Genomic DNA, 17875 nt, shown 5'->3' with positions numbered 1-17875 from the left:
TGGTCTCTCTTCTTGTTTCTGACTCTTGGTTTCCCTGGCTCCTTTGAAGTTATTGCTAAACAAACACTTGCCACAAGAAACCTTTCCTGGATTATCTCAATGTTAGTATTTTCTCTTTGAGATTATATCCAGTTTACTCTTGTTTATATTATGTTTGTTCACATTTGTTTTCACATTGTCTCCTCCATTAGACTGGAAAATTCAAGAGAAGAGAATCTGATTTGGCTTGTTTTTCTTTTATCAGAGTATAAAACAGTGTCAAACACATAGTAGTCACTTCATAAATACTTCTTTAGTTGATGAGAACTGAAATGTTTCTTTACTATTTTTCTGTTACCATCACTCAACATGGTACCTAAAACCTACTAAGTAATTCATAAATCATTTTAATTGGTTGATTGGAAAAGACAAACAATTAGCTCCATCTGTTTTGCATAGTAGCAACTACTCTTGGGTCCTTTATTCTGAGAGTGCCTTTGGATAATCTTGGAAAACTCAAATGCACTAGTTTTCTCAGAAGAACTTTGAAATTTAGATTGTAGCATATAGTTTGGAAAGGAAATGGGAGAGATTTTAATCTCTCCACTAAATTAGTATATACACTGCACAGACTTTTTTTTTTATTTAGAGAAATAGAATAACTATGATTTTAATATTATATTAATCAACTTCATATATTCACAACAAGCTTCAGGCTGGTTCCATCTGTACAATACAGACTACTTAAGAAAAGCTGAATGTTTTCAATTGCCAACTTGTGTCAAAAATACAAAGAACTTCACTACATCTTATATCCCTCATTTCAATGAGTTTCCTTGACTTCAGCAATTTCAAGAAAAACATATGGCTCTGAAGTAGGAAACAACATAAGTCAATACCAATTTATAGAAGGATATTGTCTTTGACTGAAAAGTCAGTGTTCACCATCTTTAGAAACTCAAAGGAGGAAATAAGCTTCATTACCATAAAGGAAATGACACTTCTTTATATCAGAATCTCCATTTGAATATCTGTCCTACTGTTGGCATGGCTGTGGTTAATAGCTTCTGCCCTCATCAAGTCATTGTTCTTCCCTCACAGATCCAAAGGGCATCAACATTTCTTTTTCACTGTATATGTCATCACTCATTTCCTGTGAGGAATTTGTCCTTATTAATTCATATCAACACAATCTATAGTCTTAGAAAGTTGTTGGGGATAAAGCCAATCACAAGGATGGCTCGCATCAGATGCAGGACTTTAATTCAAGTCTTCCAACTTGAAAACTCTCTCTCTATTAACTATACCATGATGGCTCTCATTCTGGTAATGAGTTGGTTAAAATGAAGCAAAGTATTTGAAGTTGCCTTAGTTGAAAATGAACTTTTTTTATTTCATTTTTATTTTTATTTTTTTTCTACACAACAGCCTACATGACACATTCTACCTCCAATATGACTTGTTCACTATTCTAAGTTGATAAAATTATATAGATAGATAGATAGATAGATAGATATATTATTCAGATTGAAAATATACCCAAAAAGTGCTTGAATTTCAAACGTGTGATTTTTTGCTGTTTTTAATTTAAATCTATCATTAAAAATAGTCAGTAGCATCTATTTAAATCCATCAGTAAGCATCATATGTAATGGGGACAAACTGGAACCATTTCCAATAAGATCAGGGGTGAAACAAGGTTGCTCACTATCACCATTACTATTCACATATATATTGTCTTAGAAATGCCATCTTTGGAAATAAGAGAGCAAAAAAAGATTAAAGGAATTAGAATAGGTAATGAGGAAACCAAATTATCATTCTTTGCAGATGATATGATGGTATGCTTAGAGAACCCCAAAGAATCAACTAAAAAGCTATTAGAAATAGTTCATAACTTTTGCAAAATTTCAGGATACAAAATAAATCCACATAAATATTTCAGAATTTTTATATATCAGTAACAAAATCAAATAGCAAGAGATACAAAGAGAAATTCCATTTAAAATAACTGTTGACAGTATAAAATATTTGGGAATCTTATCTATATCAAATGCTTTTGGATAGATTGAGCAAATATAATAAAGATGACAACTAATCTATTAATTTAATGCTATACCAATCAAACACCCAAGAAATTATTTTACTGACCTAGAAAAAAATAACAACAAAATTCATCTGGAAGAACAAAAGGTTAAGAATTTCAGAGGAATTAATGAAGTGAAATGCAAATGAAATGCTATACCAAATCTAAAACTATACTATAAAGCAGTGGTCATCAAAACTATTTGGTACTGGCTAAGAAATAGAGAAGCTGATTAGTGGAATAGGTTAGGTTCACAGAACAATACAGTCATTGACTATAACAATATAATGTTTGACACACCCAAAGGTCCTAGCTTTTGGGATAAGAATTCACTATTTGCCAAAAACTTCTGGGAAAATTGGAAACTACTATGGCAGAAACTGGGCATAAGACCCACGTCTAATACCATATACCAAGATAAGTTTGAAATGGGTTCATGATCTAAACATAAAGAATATTATTATAAACAAATTAGAAGAACATAGGATAGTGTTTGTGCAGATTTGTAAAGGAGGAAGGAATTTGTAACCAAAGAAGAACTAGAGATTATTATTGATCACAAAATAGCAAAATAGATTATTTTGATTATATTAGGTTTAAAAGGTTTTGTACAAACAAAACTAATGCAGACAAAATTAGAAGGGAAGCAATAAACTGGGAAAATATTTTTTACCTTCAAAGGTTCTGATAAAGGCCTCATTTCTAAAATATTAGAGAATTGACTCAAATTTATAAGAAATAAAGCCATTCTCCAATTAATAAATGATGAAAGGATATGAAAAGACAATTTTTAGGTGAAGAAATTGAAACTATTTCTAGCCATATGAAAAGATGCTCCAAGTCACTATTGATCAGAGAAATGCAAATTAAGAAAACTCTGAGATACTACTACATACCTGTCAGATTGGATAAGATGACAGGAAAAGATGTGAAGAATGTGAAGAGGCTATGGAAAACTTGGACACTGATATATTGTTTGTGGAACTCTGAATGGATCCAACCATTCTGGAGAGCAGTTTGGAACTATAACCAAAAAGTTATCAAATTGTGCATACCCTTTGATCCAGCAGTATTTCTACTGGGATTATCTTAAAAGAAGGAAAGGGACCCACATATCAAAAATGTTTGTGGCAGCCCTTTTTGTAGTGGCAAGAAACTGGAAACTGAATGGATGCCCATCAATTGGAGAATGGTTGAATAAATTATGGTATATGAATGCTACAGAATACTGTTTTTCTGTAAGAAACAACCAGCAGATTGATTTCAGAGAGGTTTAGAGAGACCTGCATGAACTGATGCTAAGTGAAATGAGCAGAACCAGGAGATTATTATACACAGCAACAACAAGACTATACAATGATCAATTGTGATGGATATGGCTCTCTTCAACATTGACATGATTCAAACCAGTTCCACTTGTTGAGTAATGAAGAGAGCCATCTACACCCACAGAGACAACCATGGGAGCAGAGTGTGGAACACAACATAGTATTTTCGCTCTCTCTGTTGTTATTTGATTGCATTTTGTTTTCTTTTTTAGTTTTTCTTTTTCTTCCTTCTTGATCTGATTTTTCTTGTGCAACAAGATAACTGCATAAATATGTATACATATATTGGATTTTACATGTGTTTCAACATATTTAACATGTATTAGACTACTTGCCAGTTAGAGGAGGGGAGAGGAGAGAGGAGGGGAAAAATTGGAAGAAAAGGTTTTGCAAGGGTCATTGTTGAAAAAATTACCCATGCATATGCTTTGTAAATAAAAAGCTTTAATTTAAAAAAATCTATCATTAGCTTTTTGAGTATACAGAAGAGTCATGATTGGATAGGTCACTTAAAATTATATTTAAAACAATTATCTGCTTACATAGAAAATGAAGAGAAAGGAATGACTGCTAACTATATTAGAAAGATACTATGTGACACCAGGCAAGTATCTTAACCCCAGTCTCCTCTGGGGAAAAATAGGGAAAAAATCTGAATTGCATTCAGATAAAATCTGAAACAAAAAAATCACTATCTACAATGATTAATTAAAGGAGGTCAGGGTAATCACTAATACAAAAATCACTGTTCCATGAGTGAGCAATGATGGGCTCAATTAAGGAAAAAATTGTGTAGAACTGAAGCACCACTCTGCTAAGGTGGTACAAATAAGTAAAAATAATTTTAAGATCTTTGCTTTGATATAGAATCAGTGACTAAAAATGTAGCAAAGTATGGTAAATAGAACTTTAGTGTAATGTAAAATGAGGACACAAAACAATAGTAGATTATAGGAAAAATATATTCAGGGCAGCTAGGTGGCACAGTGGATAGTACCACCCCTGAAGTCAAGGGGACCTGAGTTCAAATCTGGCCATAGACACTTAACACTTCCTAGCTTTGTGACCCTAGGCAAGTCATTTATCCCCAATTGCCTCAGGAAAAAAAAAGAAAGAAAAATGGTATTCATTTATATAAGTAATAATCTATTCATTTTGTGTTTTCTTTCCCTCCTCATCTCTACTTCCTGGTTTCACTGGCTTCCTTAAAATTTTCCCCCTTTAAACTAGTTCCAATGAGATTGAGTTCAAATGATGTTGCCTACTTAAAATTATTTTCCTCTCCATTTAAAAAGATTCCTCATTGTGTACCTCTTTTATATGAAATAAATTTTCCCTATTCTTTCTCTCCTTTCCCCCTTCTCTCAGTGATTCCCTCTTTCTCATACTTTTACTATTCTGAGATCACACCAGCATAATAGATACCCACCCCTGCCTTCTGTTCATGTAGATTTGTTTTAACTGTCCTAATAATAGTAGTTATTGTAAGTAACATGAATCATTTCCCCATATAGGAATGGGAACAATTTAATTTTATTAAATTCCTTATTATTTCTCACTCATGTTTAACGTTTAATGCTTCTCTTGAGTCTTCTTTTTAATGTCAGAGTTTCTACTCATATATGATATTTTCATCAGAAATTCTTGAAAGCCTTCTATCTCATTACATTTCCATTTTTCCCCTGTTGGATTATATTCAGCTTTGCTGAATGAATTATTCTTGATTTTAATTCTAGCTTCTTTGCCTTCTGGCACATCTAATTCAAAACCTTCACTTCTTTATCATAACATATACTAAATCTTGAATGATACTAACTGTGGTTCTGTGACATTTGAATACTATGTTTTTTATTTTATTTTGTTTCGTTTTCGGGAGACAAAGTATTTTCTCCTTGATGTGTGAGCTCTGGAATTTGGCTATAATATTCCTCTGAGTTTTCATTTGGAAACTCAAGAGGTAATTGGTAGATTCTTTCAATTTCCAATTTGTCCTCTAATTTCATATCTGAATTTTCCTTTATAATTTTCTAAACTTTGATATAAAGGCTTTAAAAATCATGAATTTAAGATCATCCAAATAATTACTATATTATCACTCCTTAATCTATTTTAGGTCAGTTGTTTTTCTAGTAAGACATTTCATATTTTCTTCTGTCAATCTTTTAACTTTGTTTGATTGTTCCTTGAGGGATATATAGAATGTTCAGGCAGAAGTAACACCTTTGGTATGACAATGTGCTGTACCCTTCTCAGGATTGCTATTCTGTCTTTGATGTCTGCACCCAAGTCTTACCTGAGGCTTCAAGTTGTAGCAAGCACAGCGACCATACCCATTTTGGCAGATAGGTTAAACTAGATTGAGGGTAACAAACAAGCTTTAAACTATAGGTAAATTAGGGAGATGACTACCCCAAACATGGAAAGGTTTTCCCTAGCAGAATGGATAGATGAGAACAATTTATTCCAGTGACTGAATAAGGCAACTAAAGCAGAGTCTGTAGAGCACTTAGCATTTTGTCAGATGTCAGAGACATCAATGTCATCCACTGCATCCTGGGTCATCATCAGTTATATTGATTGTTTCTGCAAGTAGATGACACCAAAAAAGTGAGGCTTACAGTTTTGTACAACTCTGTGTCACTTAAATTCAATTCACTCAGAAGTTAAGACATCACCTGTGATATCACTGATTGTCTGAAAATTAAAAACAAAAAATACCATTATTTCTTGATGCCTCATGGAGTTGTTAGCTTCTACCTGATCAAGTCTGCTTTTTAAGACATTCACTTCAGTTGAAATACATTTTTTTCTCAAAAAAAAGCAGGAATTTTAGTTGAAAAAGTTGCTTTGATACACACACACACACACACACACACACACACACACAAACCATATATGTAAAGTTTACAACCACAGAATTTGATCATTGAAAAGGACCTTAGGATAAGCTCAAGTTTAGGGATGATGGGGTAAAATGGAAATAAACAAGGAAACAAACAAAAAGTAATGAAGCAACCAAAAAAAATCACTAATCATTTATTATACCCAGTACTTTGTTATGTAATATAGTAGTAAGAAAGAGTACCATATTTGGTGTCCAAGTACTTGAATTAAAATCTCAGCTCTTCTTACTTCCTGTATAATCTTGAGAATAATATTCCTTATTCTATGGAATTCAGCTTCCTTAAATTAGGAGAAAGGGCAGGAATTATACTAGATAACACATAATCACTTCCAGTGTCACTCTTCTCAGCTGATACACATGGCTGTAGTTGTGTCATTCATAAGACAATAAAATTAATTATTAAAACCTGAAGTAGCAAAATACAAACATACTATTTGATGATCCTAGAGAAAATTATGAAGTTGACAAAGTTCTTCTTGACTGCCCCAATCACTTCTTTTTTTCCACATGTCAATTTGTGTAGGTGTGAGATTAATTGACCTCTACTCTGGATAGCTACATGTTAGGCTTGCTCCCCTAGCTCAATGAGTAAAATTGTCTTTAATTATAGCTCCAATGTGCAGTGTTTGTTGAATAGATTTTTTTGTTTGTATAATTTATGGCTATCATACATTTTAAACTGTTCAAGGGTATAAGCAATCTCTTTTTAACTTAGCCTATGCATTACCAAAAATAGTAATTTTTGGTTATGCATAAATCAAACCTCTAGGTTAACCTCTAGGACTATATGTTCCAAAAACTAAATGAATAAATATTCACACATTGGATAGAAAATGAGAGTTGGAATCAGTAAGACCTGAATTCAAATTTGACCTCAGATAGTATTAACTATGGGACCATAGGCAAGTCACTTAACCTCTATCTTTCTTATTTTCTTCATCTTTAGAATGTGGATAAAAATAGTATCTATATCCCAGGGTTTTGTGATTAAATAGAATAATATTTGTTTAAGCCCTTTCTAAACATTGACCTTAAATGATGATTCTTTTTAGCCATAGTATCCTTATAAACTATCAAGAAAGTATTAATATTTAGAGTGATATGGGGGAAGGAAGCACCAATATTAGTTAAATCACAGGTCTTCAAAGATGTGAAATATCTGTAAGTGGGCAGCACTGAAGAAATAGTACTTGGAATTCTTTAATCAGAAAATAGTACACAAAGAATTCAATTCTGAGGAAACATTGATCACTTGGTGATTATCTACTTAAGAAAAACTGCTTATTATCACTTATTCTGGTAAAATCATTAGAAATTACTAATCTGGGAGGAGTACTGACTAAATTATAAACTGCAATGATAGATTAAGGGGGAAAAGCAACTTCAAAATGCATTTTTAAAAATATGCTTCAATGACACAGTTGAATATAGGTAAAAACATGCTTTGTCCAAAAGGGAACAATTATACACATAGTATCTAAATAGATACTTTTTACTTTGGGTCAAGCAACAAAACATATTTATTTAAATTACTGACTTTAGTAGGTAATTTAATGCAATCAGTCATGAAGCATTTATTCAGCACTTACTCTCTGCCAGATCTGTGCTAAGTACTGAGGATAGAAAGACAAATGCTAAAAATAATAATAATCTCAGCTCTCAAAGAATTAGGGGAGATGATATAAAAACTAGTATGTGAAAAACTAACTATATATATGTATAATTTATAGTATGATAAATTGTAAATAATAGAGTGAAGACACTAAGATTAAGAGTATTTGGGAAGTTTTGTTTTGTTTTGTTTTAATTGAAGATAGAATTGTGGCTGGAACTTGAAGGAAGAGTCCAAGAAACAGAGATAAGGAAGGAAAGAATTCCAAGAAGAAAGGACAGTCACTGAAAATACACAGAGGATGGAAATGAACTAAGTGCCTTGTTAAAGGAACAATATCTGATCCTGCAGATAAAAGGGAGTCTCTGGAATTTATTGAATAGGGAAGTAATATGATCAGGCCTAAGACTTAAGTAAATCCATTTTATATCTGAGGCCTGGAGTTAGGATACCAACCAACAGACTTTTTTTTTTGCAATTTATCACTTCAGAGTTCTGGTCTCTGTTTCTCTTGCTATATGATCTAGGCCAAAATCTTTGAGTGATTCTGGATTTCACATAAGAAGTACTGTGGTGTTCTGAAACTTGATTCAATCATCATAGTAATCTTTGTATAAAGGAGTATTTAGGTAATTCTGTCTGTTAGAAATCATTCTTAAACAGGGATTTCTGTCACATGCCTTCCAAAAGAGTAGCAAATAGGTTTGTTGAAGATACATCAATTTTTAATGCTTCACATGGTAGTAATAATGTTTTAATAATCTTTCTATTATACTTTTCAAGGAATCCTATATGATTTTGTCATATACTGAGAGGTACCTCATTACAAGAGGGACTTTGAGGCAGCATTTTCCTCAAACAAATCAAATGTATGGATTATAATCAATAACATGCATGATATATTCTGTATACCACTTTAAGTCATGTGACTATGAACATGCACTGTGCTATACTTGTTTGTGAAATCTTATCCATTTTCTTTTTATATCTTAATCAAGAACACTTGATGTGTATGTAGCTTATCCTTATAGAAAATTTGATGGAAATTACCTAACAAACATACAGATTTATAATGATTCTTATGTTCTATGTCACTTGTTTTTGGTAATAAAAAGCCTTGTGGTTTCCCCTCTAAAAATTCATTAACTCCTCATTTACACAGAGTTTACATTCTAATAGGGGAGTCAATAAGATAATATTTAAGAATGTATAGAAGTAATCATTAAAATAATAAATAAACTGTACATATGACTTCTTGTTTTTATGCTTGCATCTAAGTTATCATTGATTGCATATTTTAACAAGTTATGTGGCTGATAAAATATGCCAAAATTAATAACATAATATATTTTATTCTTTATAATATTTGTCACTACCATGTTTAGCATATCCCAGTTTCATTTTTGAAGAAAGTGTTCATGTTCTCATAAGAATACTGTATAATTAATAGGGCTTTACCCTTTCTGTTTCTCATGCTTGAACTATATTTTATTTTTTTATTAAAGCTTTTTTATTTTTAAAACATGCATAGATAATTTCAACATTCACCCTTTCAAAACCTTATGTTACAAATTATTTTTTCCTCTTTTCCCCTCACCCCATACATTAGATGACAAGTAATCCAATATATCTTAAACATGTACTATTCTTTTATACATATTTCTATAATTATCATGATGCAGAAGAAAATTCAGATCAAAAAGAAAAAAAAATGAGAAAGAAAACAAAATGCAGGCAAACAACAACAAAATGAGTGAAATTACTATGTTGTGATCCACATTCAGTCCCCACAGTTATCTCTAGGTGCAGATGGCTTTCTTCCTCACAAGACCATAGGAACTGGCCTGAATCATCTCAATATTGAAAGAGCCATCTCCATAAGAATGATCGTCATATAATTTTGCTGTTGCCATTTACAATAATCTTCTGGTTCTACCCAATTCATTTAGCATCAGTTCATGTAAGTCTTTCCAGGCCTCTCTGAAATCATCCTTCTGATGGTTTCTTACAGAACAATAATATTCCCTCATTCAGCCATTCTTCAACTGATGGGCATCATTCACTTTCCAGTTTCTTGCCACTACAAAAAGGGCTGTCACAAACATTTTTGCACATGTAGGTCCCTTTCTCTCCTTTATGGTCTCTTTGGGAATATGGGTCTAGTAGAAACATTACTAGATCAAAGGATATGCACAGTTTGATAGCCTTTGGGCATATAAACTATATTTTCTAATATAACATTTTCTTTGTCCTATAACCACTTCTACATAGAAATCACTGAGTATTAAAGTAAATATTTATTTAATTTGGTGGGTCTTAAAATATTTTTATATAATTCCTTTTTCCCCATACTTTAGAGCACATGCTGGCATATAATCTGCATTTTTCCTGATCATCTTTTTTATAGCAATATATTTTTTTTATTTTTCAAAATACATACAGAGATAGTTTTAAACATTCACTCTTGCAAAACCTTGTGCTGCAAATTTTTTCACTCCCTCCTCACATTGCGCCTCCCCTAGACAGCAAGTAACCCAGCATAGTTAAACATGTGCAATTCTGTTAAACATATTTCCACATTTATCATGTGCACAATAAAAATCAAATTAAAAGGTAAAAATAAGAAAGAAAAACACAAGCAAGCAAACAACAACAATAAGGTGAAAATACTATATTGACATCCACATTCAGTCCCCAGAGTCCTCTCTCTGGATTCAGAAAGCTCTCTCTATCACCTGTCTTTTAGAGTTTGCCTGAATTACCTCATTGTTGAAAAGACCCAAGTCCATCACAGTTGATAATCACATAATCTTGTTGTTGCTGTGTTCTTGGTTCTACTCACTTCACTTAGCATCAGTTCATGTAAGTCTCTCCAGATCTTTCTAAAATCGATGTGTTGATGGTTTCCAATAGAAGAATAATATTCCATTACATTCATGTCATAATTTATTCAGCCATTCCCCAACTGACAGGTATCCACTCAGTTTCTAATTCCTTGACACTACAAAAAGGACTACTATAAACATTTTTGTACATGTGAGTCCTTTTCTCTTTTTATGATCTCTTTGGGATATAGACCTAGTAGAGACACTGCTGGGTCAAAGGGTATGCACAGTTTTATAGTCCTTTGACCATAGTTCCAAGTTGTTTTCCAGAATGGTGGGATCCGTTCACAACTCCAACAACAATGTATGTGTCCCAGTTTTCCTATATCCCCTCCAATATTTACCATTATCTTTTCTTTTCATCTTAGCCAATCTGAGAAGTACAAATTGATATCTCAGAGTTGTTTTGATTTACATTTCTCTAATCAATAGTGATTTAGAGCATTTTATATGACTAAAAATGGCTTTTAATTTCTTTTTTTAATTGTCTGTTCATATCCTTTGACAATTTACCTTATGTTCTTTTACAAAATATTATTATGAGCATAACAGTACAAAATGAGTACATTCACCATGAAATTATGCCTTTTTTGTCCTTAGAATATAAAATAAACTAATTCTGCAAATACCTTTACTTATTTCTCCAAGAAGAATTGTGAGTTAGCATGCCCTTTAAAACTTCCCTTTTGTTATATGACTTTATTCATGGGTCAAGAATGGTTTGATTCAATTACTCCAAGAATATGTCTTCTCATTGGTCTCTACACAAAGATATCACATTTAGAGATTAATAGCTGTTAATATCTTTTAAAAATCAAAATTTGCCTGCTTCTTGGAATCAACTGCTCCTGTTTTCACCACTCTGCTATTGTCACAGCAGAAGCAGCAAAAGAAAATACAGATTCCTAAAGACAAAGAATTGTTCACTAAGTGGCCACTCTACCAGTTATAAGCTTCTCCTACCAAACTAGGTTGGTTGTCATAAAACAGAGATAGTTGTGAAGACTTCACTCAGAGACTTTCCAGTAGAATAGAATATTTCAGAGTTTAACTCAGCTAGCCTAGCTTTCAACAGCCAGTGATCATATCCATATCAATGTCAGACATTAAAAATTTTACTCAATGGAATAGGTTTTGTGGAAGATCTCCCTCTAATCTATGGGAAATATACTTATCTTTTAATCATCCAAGTTGTATTTCTATCGCAATCATATTAAGCTATTTCTATAAGGGAGCATATTGAAATGCTTGAAATATGGACAAAGAATATAACCTTTTTCTAACAGCATGTGAGTGGGTTGAGATTATACGCTACTTTAAAATGAAAAATAGGTTGTCTCGTTTTTTTCTGTGCAGACACATAATTTCTGAAAACCATTTGCCTTTGCACGTGACTTATAAAACCCACATAACTTGTATTAATGTGCATATCATGTTGCCAAGAAAATTTTTATCCTAGTGTTATTCAAGCATCAAAAATGTAGGTCACAAACAAAAAAACCAGTCTAATTTTTATTAGGATTCTCTAGCATAATATGTGCCAAAATTTGCAGAATTGGGATAGTTGTAATATAGTAAGACATGGTACCTACAGCAGTCTTTTTGCCATTAAATGAAGTTCTTAGGCATTAAAGAATTAAATGTCATACCAAAAAGGTCTGCCAATTGACTGTATACACATGTATCTAGACAAAGGATAAATAAGAGAAATGAGATCTTGACTTGACTTACAACCTTTATAATAGAACAAATAGAATCTAGCAGATTGGCCAATGAGCAATGCTCTTTTTTTTTCCTTTTGTTAAGCAACAGTTTTCAATAAAAATGTAGCAATTGATTCTCAATGTTTGCATTTAAATTATTTTTTTCCATTTAAGAGGTGATTATTATTTTTCTGGTGCTTAGCACAAAGTCATGAAGTGAGTCTTTTAAAATCTAAAAATTTAATAAAATAACTTGGGTATCTCTTTTAATTTATTTCTATTTCTGAAGCAACTTATGGAGTATTTTTCTCTTTATATGTATTATTGTTTTCAAAATTACTTTGAATTTGTACAGCAGATATTTCTTCCAGTAAACTCTAAGTACCATCCCAAACTTATTTTTGATGTTCTTCAAAATAACATAAACTTGTTAAATTTTGGGAACATAACAGGTATTTAAGAAATATTGTTTAATGAGGGAACATACCTAATATGCATATAATACTTTAAGGCTCATAAATATTTTATATACATTGTCTCATTGAATCATCACAAAAATTCCTTGATGTAGAGACATCTATTGGTTATAAAGGGAGATCAGGAAATTTTGACCTTTAGTTTTTCATGTTCCTAAATAATAATTAGTATAAGTAGTATGAGATGGTGGTGGTGTTGATGATATTGCTGTTGTTGTTTTTTCTGCTCAATCCAGAAAAAAGTTCCAAAGTCTTTGTTTTCTCATCTATAGAACAAATTTTATTGAATAATGTTGGAATCCTAGTGTCAACTCAACTTGAAACAAGGTGAAAACTTAAGGGAGATGTCAGAATCCTAGTGTTAACTCAATGGAATTGATACAGTGTTTATTGTTTCACACCTTAGAGTGAATCCTTACAAGGTGATAAGTTTCGAATACTGATAGACAATAATGCTTGTGTTCACACCTTTAGAGAGCTCTTATAAGCAAGAAGTATTTAAGTACTCATTGGAGTTCACATGTTTGGGAGATTTCAGGGTTTAGTATAAGATATCTGAATTCACACCTCCCTTGAAGTTCTTAGGGCCAGAGAGCATTCTGGGAGATAACCCATAATCCCATTCTCTCAGAGGAGGAGTTAACCTTTGGGAGATCATATATAGAGAGGAAGCTCTTAGAGTTTGGAGAGTCTTACTTCGGAACATTGACTGGAGTCAGAGAGGAGCACTCTGGGAGGAAGCCCACAAAGCCCTTTCTCCGAGGCAAGAGAGATTCATTTTCATCTTCCACCTTGGTGCTGGCTGGAGACTGAAGAAAGCAGAGGCAGAAGCAAAGGACAAAGCTGCAAGAGCTCTTAGAACCAAGCAGAGAGAAAGGCCTCAACTAACTGGGCTATTTTGGAAGGAGAAAATAAACATTTGCATTTTTACCAGCTGGCTGCATTTTGGGTGATTACTTACTTTCAACTGAAACTAAGCTGCCTCCAGAAAACCTCCCCGAGAAACCTTCTCCCAGAGAGAATTATTATTATTATAAAGAAGAAAAATGCCACAGAATAATAATTCACAAATGGTGTCAAGTACTCAATCACTTCCCTAAAGATAACAATGGTAGATTCCAATAGCTTCTGGGATAAAATATAAAGTTCTTTATTTAGCTTTACATGCCTTTACAACTTAGTCCCTATCTATCTTTGTAGACCTACTGAACATCCTCTTCTTCACTCTGTCATTCAGCCAAACTGATCTTCAATTTACTTCTTACAAAGGATAATATCCAAGCCTAGTTCCTTGGCTTTGGCTGTCCCCTATATCTAAAATGATTTACATTCTTAGTTCTTCTTTAAAATTCTTCTCTTTCTTTAAGATGCAGCTCAGGCACAATCTAATTAAAACTTTAAGTAATTCTCCCATAGGTTAATATAATTTTCCAGACTACCTTGTAAATAATCACTTTATATATATTTGTGTTAACTTTATAGTGATATCATATATATTTCATATATACTTGTCACCCCTGCAGTGATTAACAAAGTATCTTCATATAGTAGGCACTTGATAAATTGACTGATTCAGATTTTTGAATACAAACCTGTCTTCAGCTTTTCTTTTTCTTTTTTTTTTTTTTTTTTTTTTTTTTTTTTTTTTTTTTTTTTTTTTTCTGAGGCAATTGGGATTAAATGATTTTCCCAGGGTCACACAGTTAGGAAGTGTTAATTGTCTGAGGCCAGATTTGAACTTAGGCCCTCCTAACTTCATTCACTATACTAACTAGCTTCCCCAGACTAACTAGCTATCCCCTTCATCTTTGATTTTTTTATTTTTTTTTCTTTTATTATATTTAATAGCCTTTTATTTGCAGGTTATATGTATGGGTAACTTTACAGCATTGACAATTGCCAAACCTCTTGTTCCAATTTTTCCCCTCTTTCCCACCATCCCCTCCCCCAGATGGCAGGATGACCAGTAGATGTTAAATATATTAAAATATAAATTAGATACACAATAAGTATACATGACCAAACCGTTATTTTGCTGTACAAAAAGAATTGGACTCTGAAATATTGTAGAATTAGCCCGTGAAGGAAATCTAAAATTCAGGTGGGCAAAAATATAGGGATTGGGAATTCAATGTAATGGTTTTTAGTCATCTCCCAGAGTTCTTTCACTGGGCATAACTGGTTCAGTTCATTACTGCTCCATTGGAAATGGTTTGGTTGATCTCATTGCTGAGGATGGCCAAGTCCAACAGAACTGGTCATCATATAGTATTGTTGTTGAAGTAAATAATGATCTCTTGGCCCTGCTTATTTCACTCAGCATCAGTTGGTGTAAGTCTCTCCAAGCCTTTCTGAAATCATCCTGTTGGTCATTTCTTACAGAACAATAATATTCCATAATATTCATATGCCACAATTTATTCAGCCATACTCCAATTGATGGGCATCCACTCAGTTTCCAGTTTCTAGCCACTACAAAGAGGGCTGCCACAAACATTTGTGCACATACAGGTCCCTTTCCTTTCTTTATGATCTCTTTGGGATATAAGCCCAGTAGGAACACTGCTGGATCAAAGAGTATGCATAGTTTGATAACTTTTTGAGCATAGTTCCAAATTGCTCTCCTGAATGGTTGGATATGTTCACAATCCCACCTACAATGTATCAGTGTCCCTGTTTTCCCACACCCCTTCCAACATCCCACATTATCTTTCCCTGTCATTCTAGCCAGTCTGACAGATATGTAGTGGTAATTCAGAGTTGTCTTCATTTGCATTTCTCTGATTAATAATGAATTGGAGCACTTTTCATATGTATAGAAATAGTTTCAATTTCTTCATCTAAGAATTGTCTGTTCATATCCTTTGACCATTTACCAATTGGAGAATGGCTTCATTTTTTATAAATTAGAGTCAATTCTCTATATATTTTGGAAATGAGGCCTTTATCAGGACCTTTGACTGTAAAAATATTTTCCCAATTTATTGCTTCCCTTCTAATCTTGTCTGCATTAGTTTTGTTTATACAAAAATTTTGGTATAGTCGAAATTTTCTATTTTGTGATCAGTAATGATCTCTAGTTCTTCTTTGGTCATAAATACCTTCCTCTTTCACAGGTCTGAGAGGTAAACTATCCTGTGTTCCTCTAATTTATTTATAGTCTCATTCTTTATGCCTAGGTCATGCCTAGGTCATGAACCCATTTTGACCTTATCTTGGTGTACGGTGTTAAGTATGGATCAATGCCTAGTTTCTCCCATATTAGTTTCCAATTTTCCCAGCAATTTGTGTCAAACAGTAGGTTCTTATCCCAAAAGCTGGGGTCTTGGGGTTTGTCAAAGACTAGGTTGCTCTAGTTGTTGACTGTTTTGTCCCTTGAACCTAACCTGTTCCACTGATCAACTAATCTATTCCTTAGCCAATACCAAATGCTTTTGGTAACTGTTGCTCTATAATATAATTTTAGATCTGGTACAGCTAAGCCACTTTCATTTGATTTTTTTTTTCATTAATTCCCTTGAAATTCTTCATCTTTTTTTCCATATGAATTTTGCTGTTATTTTTTTTAGATCAGTAAAATAGTTTTTTGGGAGTCTGATTGGTATAGCGCTAAACAAATAGATTAGTTTAGGTTGTATTGTCATCTTTATTATATTTGTTCACCCTATCCTAGAGCATTTAATATTTTTCCAATTGGTTAGATCAGACTTAATTTGTGTGAAAAGTGGTTTGTAATTTTGCTCATAAAGTTTCTGATTTTTCCTTGGCAGATAGATTACTAAGTATTTTATGCTATCAGTAGTTACTTTAAATGGAATTTCTCTTTGTAACTGACTGTTGGATTTTGTTGTGATATATAAGAATGCTGATGATTTATGTAGGTTTATTTTGTATCCTGCAACTTTGCTAAAGTTGTGGATTATTTCTAATAACTTTTTAGTAGAATCTCTGGGATTCTCTAAGTATACCATCATATCATCAGCAAAGAGTGATAATTTGGTTTCCTCATTGCCTACTCTAATTCCTGTAATCTCTTTGTCAACTCTTACTGCCAAAGCTAGCATTTCTAATACAATATTGAATAGTAACGGTGATAGTGGGCAACCTTGTTTCACTCCTGATCTTATTGGGAATGGTTGCAGTTTGTCTCCATTACATGTGATGCTTACTAATGGTTTTAAATAGATGCTGCTGATTATTTTAAGGAAAAGTCCATTTATTCCTATAATCTCAAGTGCTTTTAATAGGAATGGATGTTGGATTTTATCAAATGCTTTTTCTGCATCTATTGAGATGATCGATCATATGGTTTTTGTTAAGTTGGTTATTAATATGGCCAATTATAGTGATAGTTTTCCTAATATTGAACCAGCCCTGCATTCCTGGTACACATCCTACTTGATCATAGTGTATTATCCTGGGGATGATTTTCTGTAGTCTTTTTGCTAATATCTTATTTAAGATTTTAGCATCAATATTCATTAGGGAGATTGGTCTATAATTTTCTTTCTCTGTTTTCAGCCTACCTGGTTTAGGTATCAGTACCATGTCTGTGTCATAGAAGGAATTTGGTAGGACTCCTTCATTCCCTATTTTATCAAATAATTTATATAGCATTTGGGCCAATTGTTCTTTAAATGTTTGGTAGAATTCACATGTAAATCCATCTGGTCCTGGGGATTTTTTCTTCGGGAGTTGATTAATAGCCTGTTCTATTTCTTTTTCTGAAATGGGACTATTCAAGCAATTTACTTCCTCCTCTGTTAGTCTGGGAAGTCTATATTTTTGGATAGTCATCCATTTCACTTAGGTTATCAAATTTATTGGCATAAAGTTGAGCAAAATAACTCCTTATTATTTCTCTAATTTACTCTTCATTGGTGGAAAGTTCTCCCTTTTCA

The sequence above is a fragment of the Sarcophilus harrisii genome, chromosome 4 (genome assembly GCF_902635505.1).
Source record: "Sarcophilus harrisii chromosome 4, mSarHar1.11, whole genome shotgun sequence".
Classification (NCBI taxonomy): Eukaryota; Metazoa; Chordata; class Mammalia; order Dasyuromorphia; family Dasyuridae; genus Sarcophilus; species Sarcophilus harrisii.
Note: the sequence above shows the minus strand (reverse complement) of the source record.